Here is a 21,480-nt window from a genome sequence, read left to right as displayed (position 1 = left end):
TGGGGAAACAGAATCAGCTATCTTAAGAAAATTAGTTGAGGAATGATAAATACATGAAGAAAGGAAAGTTAGTACACATTACCACATGTATGTTTTCCATTATGAGCAAACAAGAAATTGAGCCAATGAGCTGATGAAAATTGGAGTTTAATTTAGACAAATGTGAGGTGATGCATTTTGATGGATTGAACCAGAGCAGGACTTGGTTAATGGTAGGGCATTGGGGAGAATTACAGAACAAAGCAATCTAGCAGTACATGTTTATAGCTGCCTGAAAGTGAAGTCACAGGTGGACAGAGTGGTGAAGAAGGCATTCAGCATGCTTGGTTTCACCAGTCAGAACATTGAATACAGGAGTTGGAATGTCTTATTGAAGTTGTACAAGACATTGGTAAGGCCACACTTGGAATACTGTGTGCAATTCTGGTCACCCTATTATAGAAAGGATATTATTAAACTAGAAAGAGTGCAGAAAAGATTTACTAGGATGCTACCGGAACTTGATGGATTGAGTTATAAAGAGTGATTGGATAGACTAGGACTTTTTTCCCTTGAGTGTAGAAGGCTGAGAGGTGATCTTATAGAGGTCTATAAAATAATGAGGGGCATGGATCAGATAGATAGACATTATCCTTTCCGAAAGGTAGGGGGGTCTAAAATTAGTGGGTATAGCTTTGAGGAGAGAGATACAAAAATGTCCAAGAGAGGCAATTTTTTCAGAGGGTGGTGAGTGTCTGGAACAAGCTGCAGAGGTAGTAATAGAGTTGGGTACAATTTTGTCATTTAAAAAGCATAGTTACATGGGTATGATGGGTACAGAGGGAAATGAACCAAATGTGGGCAATTGGGATTAGTTTAGGGGTTTCAAAACAAAAAGGGTGGCATGGACATGTTGGGCCGAAGGGCCTATTTCCATGCTGTAAACCTTCATGACTCCAGGAAAAAGTCAAATTTGTTTCATTGTATATAGCCACAATCAGATTACTGGGAGTAATTCTTCATGCATTTGTTTTACTCATTTGCATTTCAGATCCTAACCAAACAGTACGTTACAAAAAATTGTGTGGTTGTTGACTTTTCTGCCAATAGGAACAGTTTCTCCCCATCTACTGTCTGTCTGGAATCCTCAAATTTTGAATGCCTCTATCAAATTTCCTTTAAGCCTTTTAAATGGAGAACAATTCCCACTTCTCTACCTACATAATGAAGTTCCTCTACCTTGGAAACAATCTTACAAATCTCTACTGTGCCATCCCTAAAGTGTTCATATCCTTCCCAAAATATGGAGCCAAAAATCAGATATTATACCCCAGTTGGGGCCAAACTGGTGTTATATGAAGATTTATCATGATTTCCTTGCTTTTGTACCCTCTGTCTCTCTAAAACCCAGGATGCCAAACCCAAATGCTCTTTCAACCACCTTCCCAACCTGCCTACAATCGACTGATTTGTGCACATATGCCTCCATGACCTTGCTAAAGCGTCCTGTTTGTTACATTTTAGCTGACCCAGTGTTTTAATTATGTCCTCTTTTACTATGACTTTGGCAGCTTCTTCCTTCATACAAACATAAATACTCATTTAGTATCTGAGGCATGCCCTGTACCTCCATGCAAAGATCCCCTTTTTTCCTCCCAACCCTACTCTTCATATCCTATATCTGCTCATATGCCTGTAAGAAGACTTGGATTCCCTTTTATGTTACCTGGCAGTCTTCTCAGAAAATGCATCTCCCTTCATTTCATTTTTTCACTTTCCCTCTGAATTTATTTTCAGACTAGTTTTTACCTGACTGCTGTTGTACACATTTTATGCATCATCTTGATCTCTATTTCTCTCAGCCAGGAAGTTCTGGTTTTGTCCAATCTCGATGTGAATATATCTTCACTACACGAAAATCACTTCTTCAAACGCAGACCATTGTTCATTACAGTTTTGCCCCCAAATCTTTGATTTCAGTTTTCCTTGACCAGCTATGCTGGTTTACCTCTGAAATTGGCCCTCCTCCAATTAAGCATTTCAAGTCTGGAATGCTTCTTATTCCCTTTTTGTGGCTTACCTGAAGCTTGCGATACTATGATCTCTGTCCACTAAATGTTGTCGTATTTGACCCACCTCATTTCCCAGAACTATTTCCAACTTCCTTGGGCAGAAAAGCTACAGATTATTAAAATATTCCTGCATGCACTTGAACACTTCACTCTCTGTTATTTATGCAACTACTTTTCTAATATAAACTGAGATTAAGTCCTCCATTATCATTATGGAGGTGCAAAAACTATGATTTCCCTACAAATTGCCTCTTTCCCTCTTTGGTGCTGAATGCACACACCCAGTAATGTGATGGTACCAGGTATGATCTCTTAACTCTGTCCAAATGGAGTATTAAGTTGAGATGTGTGCAGTTATTTAGTAGGTAAAGTAGAAAGTCTGAATTGATTTTCAGATGGAGAGAACATTGTGTTTGGAATGATTTGGGTGTGCTGTACATACAGGCTCCCCCCCCGCCCCTTCCTCCATCCCCAATCACCACCCCTGTAGAGTTCACTCCCTCCCCAAACGTCACATCTACAGAATTTCCCCCCCATCCTTCCTCCCTAATCAACCCCCCTCTACAGAGTTCCCTTCCTTCTACCCTTGTGGAGCTCCCACTTCTTCCCCCTTACTGCCCCTCATAGCTTCACCCCATGCAGGCATCAACCCCATTCAGGCCCCATGCCTTTTGTATTGCCCCTGTCACAGTTATGGTTCAGGTGGGCAGTACCAGGTGGACCCTGCCTTTACCACTTGGGGGCTTCAATGGCTCCTGATTTCTTCCCCTCTCCCCTGTCTGGTCTCCCACTGGTGGAGACCTGCTGTGAACCTTGCCGGTGAGAAGCTCGACCAGTGATCAGGTAAGTACAAGGGAGCCTGATAATAGCATCTGAGATTCACTAATGTCAGACTAATGATGTTATTAATATTGAAATCAACTTTGGACACGATTTTGACAGCAAAACAGAACCACTACAATCGGTGGAGGTGAGCAACCAGGCGCATTTCTCATTTTTTACCTCTCACCCGATTGTACAGCCTCACCTAAAATCAGACGGGATGAGGTCGTAAGATTGAGCTCTTAGTTCCTTTGGGGGGGTGGTGGAATTGTGGCCTTGGACTCCAAAACCAAGCGTTATGGGAATTGGGCAGGAGAGTGCAGTTAACATTGTGCACCAGCCCATGATCTTGTTAGATGGTGGAGAAGGCAGTATGTTCTTACCAATTGAGGAAAGGGTTTGCATAAGAGGCAATGAATGAATTTTAAGTTTGTGTGAGGGTTTGCTATAGATGAGCAGTAAATGTGGAACATTTTCTGTTGTTTTCAGGTTTTTTAAGCAACCTTGGATTGAGTTTCTGGCACTTGATACCTTCTTGCAGTTTTGTATGTGTGTAACCTCGAGTTTTTTCGGTAGCATACTGAACCTGGATAGCACCTGCAGCAAGAATTGGTGCCCGTCTGTCCTTTGGGAAGAATACTCTGAAATTCCCATGAGGCAACTCTCTTCTTACCTGGGTCTTGAAATGACATGTTTATTATGCCTGCTATCAAATACTTCTCATACCCTGGGGTGGTTTGTGCCTCTGTATTAGCTTATTCCTTTTGTACAATACTCATTACCAATAACCACCACCCCCCCCAACAAACTTTTCTTTTTGCAAACGTTGGCAATGTCATTTTGAAAATAATTTCTTAAAACATTTAAACTAATTACTTTAAAAAGAAATGTGAGCTTGGCATTTGACCTGTTGGTCAGATTTTCTGTGACCTCCTCATTAGGTTTGCTGCAAAGGCAATTATCAATAATTAATCAAATTAGCTGATCATGGAAAATTTGAGGTAATTAGCTCACATTGCCAACATTCAACATTTGATAGTGGCGTGTTACAATTTGCTCAGGGAGTACGAGTTTCTGTGGCAACATGTACTTCCCCTGAATGTTGTAGTCTGGCTAGTGATGGCACAGCTTCCAACACACTTTCCATCATATGGCTGCATTCCTACCACGTTGAACTGATTTACAGGTTGGTGCTCAAACTGTTAAACCACAATTACAATCATGTACCCTTGGCCATCAAATCCTGGATTGGGACTTGAACCCAAAACCTCTGGCTCAGAGGCAGGAACACTACAAGTCTGTTTAGCATTTGGTACTCAAGCTAGTCTTAGCTTGTGAAAAATTGCCTGAATTATGTGCCACTTTTGAAGCTTTGCCTTGAAAGGGGTGTTGATAGCAGGGAGCATGGTTGTGGAATTTGATGTTCTTCAATTATGAAAAAGAAATTAACAACTTTTAATTGAGAACAGGCATAATTTGTCTTAGAGGTGTAGATATGTGCATGAAAGCTGGTTAACTTACTTATGATCTGAGAATTAAATGGAGTTCCAGTAAAGTATCAGGTCTTGTGCATAATTAAGATCAATTAGGTTTGTAATTCTTCCCCTTCGACACTGTCATGGATTACTGAACATTTGGATTAACTCCCAGCAAAAGCAATTAGTTCAGTGTTGGTTAATTTCTTCAAGAAGTTGGAACTTCTTCCTGTTGCTTCCCTGCTGCCATCAGATCTTTGAATGGGCCTGACATATATTAAGCTGATCTTTCTCTTCACCCTATCTGTAACCGCAACGCTATATTCTGCACCCTATTCTTCTCTCCTATGTATTCAATGAATGGTATGTTTTGTCTGTACAGCACACAAGAACCAATACTTTTTACCGTACGCCAATCCATGCGACAAACCAAATCAAAGGATATTTCTGAGTGGAAATGCACTTGAGGGTCATGGGAATAAGTGAGATGAAATATTTATTTGGATTACTGGGAGCTGCAGAGAATTCATCTGAAAAGCAAGCAGACTTGAATCGTGGAACTGAAACCAGCAATGCTGGAGTTTTCCTCTTGGCAGGCTGAAAGATTCCTCATAACTGCAAGCAGTGCCATTGGATGAAGAAGGGTATCTGTTTAACAGTTTGGCTTTCTGAAGTAACTTCATTGCAAATGTGGACTGGGGGAGCGCGTTGGAAGGTAGGTCTGCTGAGGAGCAGTGGAGGATCTTTAAGGAGATCTTTCTTGGTGCTCAGCAGAAATTTATTCCGATGGTTAAAAAGGACAGTAGGAAGAGAGGTAATAAGCCGTGGATAACGAAGGAGGTGAAGGAAAGTGTTAAATTAAAAGCGGAGGAATTTAGAGTAGCTAAGAGCAGTGGGCGAGAAGAGGATTGGGAAAGGTTTAAATGTCAACAAAGATTGACAAAAAAGTTGATAAAGGAGGGTAGAAGAAGCTATGAAGCTGGGCTAGCACTTAATATAAAAAAGGATAGCAAGAGTTTTTATAAATATATAAAAAGGAAGAGGCTGGCTAGGGTGAACGTTGGTCCCTTAGCGGATGAGAAAGGGGACCTAGTGGTAGGGGATGGGGATATGGCTAAGGTCTTAAATAACTTTTTTGTTTCTGTCTTCACGGAGGAGGACGTGAATAATTTGCCGGGTGTTAGCGATGGAAAGGTGGTAGGACTGGAGGGTCTTAATGACATTACTGTTACTAGAGAGGTGGTGCGCGACAGACTGGAGGGGCTGATTGTGGACAAGTCCCCAGGACCGGATGGAATGCATCCGAGGGTTCTGAAAGAAATGGCGGAGGTGATAGTGGATGCCTTGGTGGTTATTTTCCAGACGTCGCTGGATTCCGGGGAAGTGCCGGAGGATTGGAAAACGGCTAATGTTACGCCGTTGTTTAAGAAGGGTGCCAGGCAAAAGGCGGGGAATTACAGGCCGGTTAGTTTAACGTCTGTGGTAGGTAAAATGTTAGAATCCGTCATTAAGGAGGAAATTGCGAGGCATCTTGAAGGGAATTGCTTGATAGGGCAGACGCAACACGGTTTCATTAAAGGGAAGTCGTGTCTGACCAATTTACTGGAGTTCTATGAGGATGTGTCTAGGGCGGTGGATAGAGGAGAGCCGGTGGATGTGGTCTTTCTGGATTTTCAGAAGGCGTTTGATAAGGTACCTCACAAGAGGTTACTGCAGAAGGTCAGAGGACATGGAGTTGGGGGTAGGGTGTTAGCGTGGATAGAGGATTGGTTGTCAAATAGGAGGCAGAGAGTGGGGGTCAATGGGTGCTATTCGGATTGGCGGTTGGTGACTAGTGGGGTGCCCCAGGGGTCGGTGCTGGGGCCTCAGCTATTTACCATTTATATAGATGATCTGGAGGAGGGAACCGAGTGTAGGGTGTCGAAATTTGCTGATGACACCAAGATTGGGGGAAAGGCAAATTGTGCGGAGGGTGTGGAGAGTCTGCAGAAGGATCTAGATAGGCTGGGCGAATGGGCCAGGAAATGGCAAATGGAATTTAATGTTGGCAAGTGTGAGGTGGTCCACTTTGGTAGGAAGAATGGTAGGAAGGACTATTACTTACGTGGCGAAAAACTGCAGCAGGCGACAGTGCAGAGGGACCTCGGAGTCCTTGTGCATGAGTCGCAAAAACCCAGCCTGCAGGTGCAGCAGGTGGTCAGGAAGGCGAATGGGATGCTGGCCTTCATAGCGAGGGGGATTGAATATAAAAGTAGGGAGGTCTTGCTGCAGCTGTATAGGGCATTGGTGAGGCCGCAGCTGGAGTACTGTGTGCAGTTTTGGGCGCCGCACCTGCGCAAGGATATTTTGGCCTTGGAGGGAGTGCAGAGGAGGTTTACTAGGCTGATACCGGAGTTGAGGGGGTTGAGCTATGAGGAGAGGCTGAATAAACTAGGCTTGTACTCGTTAGAGTTTAGAAGAATGAGGGGAGATCTCATTGAGACGTATAAGATGATGAATGGGATGGATAGGATAGAGGTGGAAAGACTCTTCCCGCTCAAAAAAGACAGTAGGACTAGGGGGCACAGCCTCAAGATAAAGGGGGGGCAGTTCAGAACGGAGTTGAGGAGGAACTTCTTCACTCAAAGGGTGGTGAATCTCTGGAATTCTCTGCCCGTTGAAGTGGTGGAGGCTGCCTCGCTAAATATTTTTAAGAAGCGGGTTGATGGGTTTTTGATAAGAGAGGGGATTAAGGGTTATGGGGAGAGGGCGGGAAAGTGGAACTGAGCCACGACAGATCAGCCATGATCTTATTGAATGGCGGGGCAGGCTCGAAGGGCCAGATGGCCTACTCCTGCTCCTATTTCTTATGTTCTTATGTTCTTAAGCCTACTTCTGACACTAAAATATTTATAGGATCAAGAGAAACCAGAGTGTACTATGTCCGTTCTCAAGTCTACAGCAGCAAACTTTGTTGCAACTGACTTGTCTTCACCCAGGGAAAAAAACATTGTTACAGCTTTTTAGATATATTTCAAAATCTATAAAATACCAGTTTCTGCAGACTCGAGCTATTGCACCTTTTGTTTGTTTGTCTGGGTTTGATCTATTACTTTAATGATGCACCTCATGGCTGGCTGAGAATTGGTTTTGAAAATAGTCAAACCAGCAAAAGAGGAAAGACTTATGTTTATACAGTGCCTTTCACATCTATTCTAACATCCGTTATAGCTGGTGATTTTCTTTTAAAAGTAGATCAAACAGTTATGTGACTTTGCTGGGGTTGCATGGACAATGGCTACTTTAGATTTAATTGCATGCTTACGACACCAGATGGAGGTGTTTTATCTATAAATCTTGCAAGTGATTCTTTGTGAAAACCATAAAGAAATTAAAATTCAATAAAGCAGAAACATTTCCAGCTTCCAGTGTAGTAAATTGCAAGTTATCCTGCATTCCAAGTAAATGGTTCTTGTTCATGCTAGTTAACATATGGGGCTAGAACTGGGTGGCCCGGTGGTTAGCACTGCTGCCTCACAATACCAGGGACTTTGGGTCGATTCCTGGCTCGGATCACTGTCTGTGCGGAGTCTGCATATTCTCCCTGTGTCTGCATGGGTTTCCTCCGGATGCTCCGGTTTTCTCCCACATTCCGAAAGATGTGCTGGTTAAGCACATCAGCCGTGCTAAATTCTCGCACAGTGTACCTGAACAGACACTGGAGTGTGGCGACTAATGGATTTTCACAGTAACTTCATTGCAGTGTTCATATAAGCCTACTTGTGACACAAATGAATAAAATTTAAAACATTTAAGCACTTAAAGCAGTAACCTCTGCAAAAGCATTGGTTAAAATGCATTCTCACTGGATAGCAGATAGCTGCAATCTTTTATTTTTTTTATCACCATGCTTAAAACACATCCTATAATTTATGTGAGCATACGACAATATAGGCAAAATGGCATATCACTTACAGCAATGATATATATCAGTACTGTAATTACACTCTGAATAATTGTTACAGAATTGTCCTTGTTTAAAGGCTGTCACTTGTGACTGAGTATTATAGCAGCTGTTTCAAAAACCTATGATTCACATGTTGTACAGGTGCAAGTTATGGCCCATTACCTAAATGAAACATAACATGAAACATTGTTTTATTCTATGTGTGTGTGACTCCTCATAGAACCTCCAGAGTCTGCAAATTATCTATGGAACGCTGCATGTTGTTTACTGTTAAGTGTTTCATGCACGCCAATTGTCTATTTTGATTTTCACTTCTGGGACATGTCCATTAGTGGGTAATGAAATAGCCAACCAGTCTAGAATAAATTATTCATCTAGTTTACTAGATTTGGCAGGAGAAAAAATATAAGCCCAGAACATTATTGATTATTCTAACTGTGGAAGTTGTCTTGGTTTCTCTGTGTTTTGAGGCTGCCTCATTACCCGTGGTCCGTGATTCACTCTTGGTGAGTTCAATTTCTACTTACTGGTGGTAGGTATCACTCGGAGTTCAGGATACTACAGCAAGTTCAAAGGGTTGCGTATGGTATTGGCACTGCTCACCCCATGGAAAATCCCATGTGGTGCATTGTAAACTTGGAGCTGAACATCAACATCCCGAAGGTGGGCAAGACTGAGATCCAGCTCATCTTGTGGAGAAATGGGAAAACCCTAGCAAAGGGCCCATAGTAGACAAGGAAAGGATTGAGCAAATAACATGCGCCCGCTACTAAAACTAATAAGTGAAGAAAAATGGGCTAAACGCTTGCTGGATTGTGAACTGGATAACGCAATTTTATTTTCTATTCATTTCAACTCTTACGTCTTGTGACATGTCACTTTTGACATATACAGGCGATTTTGTGCGCAGAAGTAGGAAGCATGCAACTAAAGCATTTGCAACATTTTGTACATTCATTAAATTATTGGTATTGACTTTAAAACAGAAATAGTGGCATAATGGTTGTGCTACTAGCTCGATAATCCAGAGTGTCAGTCTAAAGATGTGGAGTTGTGTTCAGACATCACTACTGAGGAATTTAAATACCTAATGGTAATTACAAAACTATCAGATTTTTATAAAAACCTATCTCATTCAGGAGAAGAAATCTGCTGTCCATACCCTTGACGTTCAACAGTGCGGGAGATTGGAGGCTTCAGGTGGTCCGAGAAAACCTTCACATCATTCTGCACTCATAATTTTCTTTCCAGTCGCAATAAAATTAAATAGCGGACCTGAAATGAAATCATACTGTGCTCAAACCACATTAGGGTGGCACAGTGGTTGCCACTGCTGCCTCACAGTGCCAGGGATCCAGTTTCAATTCTCGGCTCGGGTCACTATCTCTGTGGAGTTTGCACATGCTCCCCGTGTCTGAGTGGGTTTCCTCCAGGCGCTCCGGTTTCCTCCCACAGTCTAAAGGTGTGCATGTTAGGTTGATTGGCCATGTTATGTTGCTCCTTAGTATTGGGGGATTAGCAGTGTAAATATGTGGGGGCTAGGGTCTGGGTAAGATTACTGTCAGTGCAGGCTCAATGGACAAAATGGCCTCCTTCTGTACTTAATCGATTCTATGATTGTATTCATTTATTTGCCTTCAAAGTGATTAAGAGCATCAACTGATATCATTGATGATTAAGTGTCAGCTGAAACAACATTATCTCACATCAAAGTGCTCAACAGAAAGCATTCAGCACCTAAAGTGATTAAGGAGTTGCTGGAAGAAACTCTCAAGTTCTGTAGTGATCATAAAGTTTCAGACATAAGTTCCAGCTGATGCAGCAGATGCCTGCAAGGTGTTGGTTGTGTAGAATATCCGTAGAAACCAAAACTACATGGGCTAAAAACAATGTGGTGTTAGGATTCTGGTTTTTAACACTTCAACCTCCAATGTGATCCAAACTCACTATTTGTTTGAGCTTCTGTGGAGAAAAATTGAGGTATTCAAAAATCTTACTACACAGCATAATTTTGTGAGATTCCGTGTATGTTGTAAGTGCTCATCATCTGTCATCAATCTTGGGAGCTTAAGTTACATTTTCAAACAACATTGCATTTTAAGCCCTTAATAATTTTGCATGAGTTTTTTTTATTAAAAGAAAGCACATTGCGCAAGCAACAATAAGACATATGCAAACATCTTTTTCTAAATTTTATACTGGATCAAAAAAAATCCATGACTGAGTTGAGAATAGCAGAAGGCGTAAATATTTTGTCTGCTGTGATATTTGCACTGAAAATAATTAGCTGAAAACCAATTTGTTGCCCCACTGTTGGCTCCACAATTCTTTCAGTGTCTCCATTTTTATTTAATGAAGGCAAAGACTCAAACAATTGAATGCAGGACTGTTGAAACTAAAGAAGCTATAACATATTTTATGTCAGTGTTGTGTGATCGATGATAAATGGTATTTCCCAATAGTCTGATATCATCAAGCATTTCAAAAGGCTGGCCAGTGAGTGAATGCTTTTGTGTCCATATCGGAGGATTGGAATATAATCGAGTAATACCAGTGCTGGCAAACGTCTGCTTTGCACAAACGGAGATTTTTAAAGATTTGTATTTAAAGGCTATGAGCCTGTAAGATCAATCTTGTAAATCTGCTCATTTTGACATTGTTTAAAAATAGATTGATTTAGTGTTTGTGTGCTGTATAGGCCCACTTTAAAAGGTCATGTCAAATACTTGAAGTCATCAGATTGGTTCCAGTCTGCATATGGAAACCTACTCACTGTGATCTGAACTGAAAGTGGCATGTTTATTGCCAAACAGATTTGGAACTGTCTATAAATTAGTAGAAAAAAGACCACTACAAATCAATTTAGTAACATATAAAACAATGTCCCTAGCAGCCATTACCTCACTTGTAATGCAGTCATACAGCTAGAATTCCATAAATCATACTTCGAGTTAACCCCAGTATTAGCATTGGTGCCTCAAAAGTATTTGTGGGAAAGGTGTAGTTCATTTCTAAAATAACAGCTTGTATAGGCAATCCATAATTTAAAAACCTTGCCCATACCAACACAGCCTTCCAGACTTATGACTTGCCAAGGAGCGCTTAACTTTAAGTACAGCTTTGCATGTGTATCCTTTCAGTCTGATCAAAGCATATTTCACACAATCCAATTATACAGAAACCTGCTTGATACGTCAGAATTTTAATAACATCCATCAACAAGATCACACCACTGACACAATGAAGACTTTATGTACCCTGCTACAGTTCTGCTGTGCCATTTTCATTCTGAATGTGTGCTCTGTTTTCTTTTAGACAGCACAGTGGGGACATGTAATCTGTAACTTTGCTATTTTGATAGTAAGACCTGTATAGATTTATAGTGACAATAACTGTGTACATGCATAAATAAACTGGATTTGCTCATTTAACAACAGTATCTGTGCAATTTGATTTATTGTTTGAAAAGCAATTCTGGAATTTCAAATAACACAACTTATTTCTTCTCAAAGTTAAATCTTAATCTTAGTATTGCATTGGCAGAAGCAATACAGGAACTGTTTAATTTCTTGATTAGGTTAAGTTACACTTTCAAATATTATCAAATGTATCTGATCAAGGCAGATTTATTGCAATACCACCAGCTTAGAAACAAGGAATAATACTTTTTGTTTGTGCTGCTATACGTTTCACAAGGCCATTTTACAATCATTTCCAGATGTTTTCTACTAATTTGTATCAGATGTATATGAATTACTATGATCTGTTCACGTTTCTTTTCAAAATACTCTAGTAAAATTTAAGTCAATGGGAATCAGGGAAAAAACTCCCCACTGATTAGACTCATCCTTAACACAGAGGGAGATAGTTGCAGTTGTTGGAGGCCGATCATCTCAGCTCCAGAACATTGTTGCAGGGTTCCTTACAACAAGGTCCGAGGCCCAACCATCTTCAACTGCTTCTTTAATGATCTTCTCTCCTTCAGAAGCACAAATACTCTCTGGTGATTACAATGTGAAATTCCATTTACAACTCCTTACTTAATGAAGTGATTCACACTTGCAATAGCAAGACCTGTCTAATATTTAGGCCTGTGCTGATTAGCACAGGTTTATTCCTTCTCTGGTGGGTCAAAAACTTGAAAGTCCCATTCTAAAAGCACTTTTGGGGTACTTCCATCAGATGGTCTGGAGTGGTTCAAGAAAGCTGCTCACATCTTCTACTCAAGGGATGTTAGGGGTGCAAACCAAATGCTGGCCTTGCCAGTGACAATCCTATGAAAGAATATTAAAAATAAATGACACATAAAAGTAAGTCTAACCAACTCCACTGCGACATTCAATGATAATGCCATTGTTGAATCCTCCATGATCAATTTCCAAGGATGACCATTGACCAACAGCTTAACTGGATCAGTCACTTAAATACTATGGTTACAAGAGCAGGTCAGAGGCTGTGTATTCTGTGGAGACTGAATCACATTTGGAATCCCCAAAACCTTTCTATCATCTACAAGACACAAGTCAGGAGTGTGATAGAATACTATCCATGTCTAAGATGAATGCAGTTTCAACAATCTTCAAAAAATTGGCAACAACTGGACATGATTGGCACCCCACCCATCTTAAACATTCACTCCTTCCACCAATGTGCATCTTGGTTGCAGTGTATTCCATCTGCAGCAACTTTGCAAGGCTTCTCCAGGCACCCCCCAAACACATAGTGCCCTAAGCACAAGGGCAGCAGACCCATAGGAATACGTCCACCTGCAAATATCCCCCCAAGTCACAACCTAACCTGACTTGGATATTTGCTATTCTTTCTTCTTTGTCACAGGATTAAATTCCTGGAGCTCCCTACCTAACAGCACTATATATGTTTTTCACCACATGTACAGCGGTAGTTCAAGAAGGTGGCTCACCACCATCTCAAGGACAATTACGGATGGCAGTGACTGCTAGCCTTGTACCTGTCAGTCACAACCTATGATGAATAATTTTTAAAAATGCGACATATAAATAAAAAATACCTGTCAGAATTCAACAATTCTAATAACTGCAAATCGAAATGACAGATGCAGACATTTCTCTGATTAAGTTTACAGAACTTAATTATTTTAGCAATCACAAAACAGAACAGACTAATTATGATGCATCAAAAGCAATGTTAAAAGACACTTAACAGGTTTGCTGATAAAACTTTTTCTAATCCATCTGTGAAGTGAACAAAATTTGTACAAATCTTTAATAAAATGTAAAAAAAACTATTTACTCAAGAGAAATGGAAGTTCCAGGTCTAAAATAATTGTCTTCTCCCAATTTAAAGAACGATTCCTCAGGCAGTCGTTTTGATTGACTGCACTTGTCAATCACCAAAAACTCCATGGACCCAGCGATGCGCATTTTATAGTTGTTTAATAACTTCAAATCTACAGCAGTAAATGTCATGATCTTACCATTAAATGATTAGTGCCGGTGGGATTGTGAGTTGATATAGAATAAAAGATCTAGGGAGACAGATTAAAACAGTATGATTATTGCATAACTATTTAAATCACAAACAAAGGATTTTGTTGGATAGGAATGATGCATATTTACATCCATATATACAAGGTATAAACTATGCTCCAAACTATATTCCATTTCATGGAATAGGTCTTTCCATGAGCACCACACATTTTATTTGCCGGTAATAAAATCTGTTCTACTTTGAATAATAGGAAACAATTAAGATACATGTAAAATTTTTTTTCTTTTAGCAACAGACTGCATAAATAAATCTGTGTATTGGAATCCTGCAGCTGTCAAAGTGATTGATGGAGGGTTTTTTTAAATCCATCAGGCCTTTTAATATTACATATACACAAAATGACAAGATTACTACCAAGAAATAAGTCAATTTTGCTAATCTTACTTTATGAATTGGAAAGACCTTAATATGCAAACAGTTGCAAATATCTAGTTCATGGTTCATGTTAATATTTTAGAGATAATGTTTAGTACTGGGAAGATCAAAATTTAACTGTAGAAAATGGGATAAACATAAATGACGCAATTTAGAACCTATTCCACTTAAAACGTTGGGGCCATGTTGTCTCAAGGGCTTAACAGCTGAGATCTTAAAACAGCAGACGGGCTTACATAGCTGGAGGACTGAAGATGTGCAAAGGGATTTTCCAGCTGCACTTGGCCCAAGACTGACAAATCCTGTCCGAGGTCAATGGACCTTTGCATGTCTTGTCCCACCCGCTATGGTTCCCATGAAGGGCAGGATGGGAAAATTCTGCCCGTGATGTTGCACTGCTGGCAAAAAAGTGCAGTCCAGCTAGATGTTTTATTTTCAGAGTTACAAATAAATGAAAAGCATTCAGTTAACACTAAAAGGCCACATCATCATGGAGATGGTGAAGCTTAAGGAGGCTCTCTGGTTTCAATTTATCTGAGTATTCTAAAGCAGGGGAAGAAGCTATACTAAGAGGGTGCTGCTGTTAGCTGGCTCCAAGCAGTTAGGGGTCAGGGATGTCTGGGGAGCTGAGCAGGTGGTGGAAGTAAGGGCTCAAAAAAACACTGGGAGCCATTATACAGCTTGCTGCAACTGGGAGACTGGCATTTGGAGAAACCCGGAGCAGTGCCAACTTAGCGGTTTGTGAAAGAGTTGAAATTGTGCCCATAATTAAGTGGCATGAATGGAGCTTTGTGCATTCTCAGGAAAAGAGATTGAACCATTGGGAGGTGAGCAGTTATTAAGGCTGTTCAAGTTGGAGCAGCTTCTGAGGTAATTCAAATCGAATGTGAATATTTGAAGTCCATCATAAAGGAGACAGAACTTAATAAAGTTTTGTGACTCACAATGATCAGTGACATCTGGGTGGGTTGCTGAGAAATTTGTGGATCCTGTCTTAGTACTGTATGGTGTGTTTGATCACAGTTTGCCTGATTGCTAATTCATATTTTCTTCATGTTAATTGTAAATGTTAGAGTACAAGACATTGTAAATTGTTTTGGTTTTCTGATTTTGTAAAGTTTATTTGTTTGTGGAATCTTACTTTCTCCCAGCTTCCCAAAGTGGCTAGGAACTTAAAACTCATCTGGTCTGTGGCAGCTAGTTCCATAAAAAGGGGGCATGGCTTCACTTCCCTTAACACTGCTGCCCTGCACAGAACAGACTCCAGACCTGCTACACTTTACATTTCACGGCAGACCCAGGGTGGAAGCCTGGTTAGAGATGTACAACTCCAGACTAAGGTTAGTAAAAAGGAACAGGGAGGCAATTCAACTATAATTTATTGAAATCGGTTTTGTTATGATTGGATATTTTCAGCATCAAGCCTACTAATATTTTGAGATCAGTTACGACCTGATGGAAAAAGTATCACCCTTATTTGTTTCTTCAAATCTTCTCTCGAATATACTGAATAGCCCTGGTTTTCAGTTAAACTCATCTTTCGTATACAACTTTATCAATTGCCTTTTGGAGGGTTGGGTGCAATGGCATAAGATTCATAGCAATGCTGCTTGAAAAGCTTCTTGGACATTGCGGACAATCATTTTCTCCCCTTTTCTATTGTGATGAATTATGCATGTGCTTGGTTGAATCTTCTTGAATGTGCACAGAGGCCAATTCTGCAGGCCACAGGTGGACAATTATGTTTTGAAAATCTAATTTATATTTATTTCTTACCCATATTTTGCACGTAACAGTCCGTAAATCATTGTTACTTCTTGTAGAGGATGAGTAGTTTTTATGATAGATCGTGTGAGTAAGTACAGTGCCAGTTGCTGTTGCAATCCTTGGAGGTATTCACTTCTCCTTCACCTCCTCACTTAAGTAATCTTATTACAGCAGTGTAATGTCTAACTAGTTGTGGGCAATGCCATTGAAGATCTGTTAGTGGTTAACTCCATGAAACTAAAATAAAAGCAAATTACTGCAGATTCTGGAAATCTGAAATAAAAACAGAAAATGATGGATGACAGACTAAAGCTGGTGTCAAAGCAGAACAAAGGCAGTGCTGGGCCTCATTCTGCTATTAACACCTGCTTTAATCTTTAATATTTTTATCAGCGCTCCCTTTGTCTTGCGTTTTATAACGTATTTGTCATTTAATCTCTCACAACTTCTAACCTTTCCCTGATCTGCTATTTGGCTTCACTTGCTCCCCCACCCACTTTTCAACAACACAAAACCTATCATATTTCTATCTCTCTCTAGTTTTGCTGATGAGTTACATTAGACTTGAAACATTAACTCTGTTTCTCTCTCCACAGATGCTGCTAGACCTGAGAGTTTTTCCAGCAGTTTTATCTCTGAAAGTATAACTGATTGAACTAAAGGAGATTACAGAGCAATGTTCATTAACAATGTAGATTGTTGGAGTTATCAACTAGAGAGACTGGATAACAATGCACTATGTTTCATTTCTCTAGAGCCTTTAATGTAGCAAAATGTCCCAAAGTACTTCACTGAATCATCATTTATATAATGATTATATAATGACATATATAATCACTGAGTCAAAGAATGGATTATTAGGAGTGGTGACCAAATACTTTGTGAAAGAGATGACATATAAAAGGATGTTGAAAGCAGTGAAGGAGATGGAGAGCTGGAATTCTAACAATTAAAATGATAGGTACTGGAAATACTCAGCAGATCTGGCAGCATCTGCAGAGAGAAAAAAAAGACAACAATGCAGATTAACAATCTGACATTAACTCAGGATTCTTTCTTATATCATAAAACCATAGAAGAGTTCAGCACCATTGAAAGCTGTTCCACCCTCGTAGCTGTGTTAAGTTTTTGTAAAAGCATTCCCAAACAATCTCATTATTCCATTCACACTCCTGTATATTTATATTGCTCCTAAAGGGCACTCACGTTGTTGTAACAATTCCACATGCAATCACTAGATGGAGTCAGTGTACTTCTTTAATAAGTGTAGTTTTAAAGGCCACATTCGCAGAGTGTGTAACGACAGATGTTTTGTACTTCATAAACTGTTCAAACAGCCCATAAAATGAGCTTGTGGTCCTCCAACTCACTTAGATAGGGTGAATTGGAATTTTATATAGGGTTTAGATAGGGTTTTCAACTTTGGTGCAAAATAGACACAAAGTTAGTAATCCAGGGCATTCTTTCAAGATGTTAAAGAAACGGCCCAAATCATGGGCAGGAATATTTGGTCCTGCAGCCATTTAACACTGCATGGAGTGTTGATTGTCTGGAGACAGGATATTTGCCTTCTCTTGGATGGAAATCCCATGTGAAAGAGCTTCCAGCCAACAGTTCTGTCAGCAATGCCAGTGGCAACAGTGACCGGGCCTGGGGCTACAAGCCATCCCCAGATTCTAAGTTGCAAAGTCCAAGATCAGTTAAGTGTGGGAGATCTCACAATGGGGAGGTGGGGTTGAGGTCCGAGAAGGGTGGGGACATTCTGTTGATGTCTTGATGGAAAAGCCAGTGGACATGACAGAGGGAGTACCTGTGGGAATAGGCCTTGAGGTGATACACAATGTGGAAAGGGGGCCCCCTTAGGAAATCACTCCTCCTCCATTTCATACACTGAGGCCTGAGCACAGTGACCTACCAGCTACCCCCGATCCCAGAATTCCTCTCGCCATCCACAAGGAGATTTTCACACTAACTTCACTGCAGTGTTAATGTAAGCCTACTTGTATCACATAATAATAAATAAAATTGAGGCCCGCTGTAAAGTGGCCCTTATTGGTCACGTAAGGGCCTCAGTTAGGCAGAGGGTGAATGAGTGGATGGTGGGGAGGTGGCCACTTGGTGAATTTTACCAGCCCCCTGGACTGCAAGAGTGCCCCCAGGAGACTGTAAAATTCTGCCCCATGTCCCAGTTCAGGCCTCATATGAATTTTTGCTGGTGAACTGCATGTACCCAGAGGACACTCTGGAGGAACTTTTACTACTGTTGAAGCTTCTCGGATGTGGAACTATATGTGTGACACGCCAGTGGAGTCTGAACCCCATCAGCCGATGTGATCATCCAAGAGGCACCCACCTAGGAGGCTTCCTCAAGGAGCCTGGTTCAGTTAGGGATGGAAGCAGGTGGAGAGTTAAACAGATCACCCAAAGCTGAGATTGGCCCACATTCACATCAGGACAGGTGAGCGCTGCTGATCTAGGATGAAGACAGTGAGAAAAACTTAAGACAATTTTCATTTGTTTGTAGAACTTGGCGGTGACAGGAAGTGTATTAATTCTAATTTAGCTCTAAAGAAAATCTTCTGATTTGTTGCCGATGCATTCATGGCCCCCAGCTGCCAGAATCTTCTTCTTTCCTCTTCAGATCTCTTTATACAGCATCTGGGTAATTTTCCATATCACTAACTGGCAAGCTAAAGGGCAGATACCAAACAGCTGCAGAGAGGGTGCCTTCAGAAGCAGGAGAGAGGGGAATTTATGTGTCGGGTCACCACCTGACTTGTTTGCACTTCTTAGTAATCTTGTTAGAGTCTTGTTCAGAATGGCAACATTGGCAATTAAGTGTCCAATTTGAACAATCACACTGCCATCTCCAACCTTGAGCTTCAGTCTCGGCAGGGGACCGTCCAGAAGATCTTGGCAGCAAACCATTCCCACCTCCAATTGAATGCTTAGTGCCAATAATTTGATACCTAGATAGCCATTGCTGTTCTGAACCCACCTCCCTCAAGATTGCTGAGAGACCGAAGTGCAGCAGGCAGCCAACCTGACATGCAACTTTCACAAGTTTCCCCTCCATCCTGGTTCCAAAGCAGCTCTGTGTGACTGATAGGATTCTACTATCTGCTTTTTGGACACCACGGTAGCACAGTGGATAGCACTGCTGCTTCACAGCTCCAGGGACCTGGGTTTGATTCCCGGCTTGGGTCATTGTGTGGATTTCCTCCAGGTGCTCTGGTTTCCTCCCACAGTCCAAAGATGTGTGGATTAGGTTGATTGGCCATGCTAAAAATTCCCCCCGGAGTCCTGAGATGCGTAAGTTAGAGGGATCAGTGGGTAAATTATGTAGGGATGGGGGGGTGGGGCCTAGGTGGGATTGTGGTTGGTGTAGACTCGATGGTCCCCAAGACCTCCTTCTGCACTGTAGGGTTTCTATGTTTCTATGATGCAGCTTATCCACAGGGGGCCAGTTAGACTAGATAACTAGTGTGAGATTCAGAATGTCAACAGCACAGGTTTGCTTCCTATTTTGGCTGAGGTAGATTTGGGACCTGTCTTTTGCCTTGCCCCTGACAGTGGCAAATATCACTAATGAAAAGGCTCAGTACAAATCATCAACCGACGACGAGCCAAGGATTTCTCTTTGCGCAGATCACTCATGACATGACACATACTACAACTTGCCAGTTACTGACCATGGAAAATCACCTCACCTCTGCAAGGTGAATGGGGACTGGTGAAGATTCTGGGGGCTGAGAGCATGAATGAGGTGGAGACATGCCTGAAGATTTTTTGTGGAGCTCTATCTATATTGCACACACGTACAGTGCCCATTAGTACATTAAAATTACCATTCAGATCATACAACCAGCCTAGGATCTCAATTTGCATATTTAAATAGTCTTCTACTTGTTTTGAGCAGGAAGATTGGGCCCCATTTGAAGTTGGTGGGAAAATGGATGTCCACGATGTCCTCCAGCCAAATCTTTACCAGTCATATCTTTATCAAGTGAGAACTGAGCAGTCAGCAGGCAAAACCCTCATTGGCACCACTAATGAGATATTAATCTTGATGCCTTCAAATGTGTATTTTGCTTCAGCATCACCATCCTCAATAATATTCTCCATAGGAATACATGATAATATCAGCAAGGGAGGTGCCTACTTTCAGTGGTAGCATCATCCTTGAACATGTTAAGGAAGTGCTCAAGCAGCACCTTCAATGGTACCAGCCATACAGCATTTATAGCACAAGTAATTATCAGAATCTCTGATTAAAGGTGACAGGTACAATTATTATCACACAGAAAAGGAAAATGAAATTAATAGGTGCATTTGAGGAATCAAATCTCTTAATTTTGTCATCTATTCTATAAAAATAGTAAGTAATCTTCTTTGAATATTAAATACTCCTTTACATAACGTTAAAAATCCTTTAAGTTTGTTGAAAATACAGGATTTACAGCAAGATAACTGGCATGTTAGAGGTAGATATTTAGAGGTTGATATTTGTTTGATAATCACTCCTGTGAAGCACATTGGATAGTTTTACTATGTTACATGCACTATATAAATGCAAGTTGTTGTTGTTGACACTAATGGGCAATGAGAGAATATTGTGGGATTTAGCAACATTTTAGGTGTTGGTCGTACTGGAGTTCAGATCCAGGCAGCGGCCAACCAAGGGGGTCATCCAACCAGACTGCTTGCCCCTCTACTACAGTTATATTCACAGCCAGGTGTCCCTGGAGAGAGGGCATGCATGTCCGAAGGTACTGTTAACGCCTCCCATGTCTACTGGGCACCACAGGGACTGGGGTGCATTATTGACCCCTTTAATCACATTTTGATTTGATGTTTTATGTTTCCTTTCCACTTTTTCCTTTGTTTTGGACAGTTCCCCTCCTCCTGGCAGCCATCCCTTTTAATTTGTCCCTTTGTTAATTGATTTGATTTATTTGATTGGCCAAAAAGAGCAGTAGCTCTGGAGTTTATTCTGGAGTGTGGCAGTACTCCAGAAGGGAAACCTGAGTGAAACAGAGGGGAGAAATGTGGACTTTAGCTTACTGATTAATTACAGAGTCTAACATGGAGAGATTTGAGGAAGGTTTTGAACTTTCCCTCATTTCTCCTTGAGTTCAATGCCAAAGACCAGTTGGATAGATGATCCTCATGTTGTCTGCTCAAAATTTAGGGAACTGGAATGATTAAACATCCTCTTAAACCAAAGTTTAGGCTAAAAAATATAAGATAAACTTTTTATTAACAGCAAAGAGATAGCAACAGTTGTTACATAAGAACATAAGAAATAGGAGCAGGAGTAGGCCATCCAGCCCTTCGAGCCTGCCCCGCCATTCAATAAGATCATGGCTGATCTGTCGTGGCTCAGCTCCACTTTCCCGCCCTCTCCCCATAACCCTTAGTCCCCTCTCTGATCAAAAACCCATCAACCCGCGTCTTAAAAATATTTAGCGAGGTAGCCTCCACCACTTCAACGGGCAGAGAATTCCAGAGATTC

Source organism: Carcharhinus amblyrhynchos, chromosome 11, assembly GCF_965287045.1.
Source record: "Carcharhinus amblyrhynchos chromosome 11, sCarAmb.v2.hapA, whole genome shotgun sequence".
Lineage (NCBI taxonomy): Eukaryota > Metazoa > Chordata > Chondrichthyes > Carcharhiniformes > Carcharhinidae > Carcharhinus > Carcharhinus amblyrhynchos.
This window is presented reverse-complemented; position numbering follows the sequence as displayed.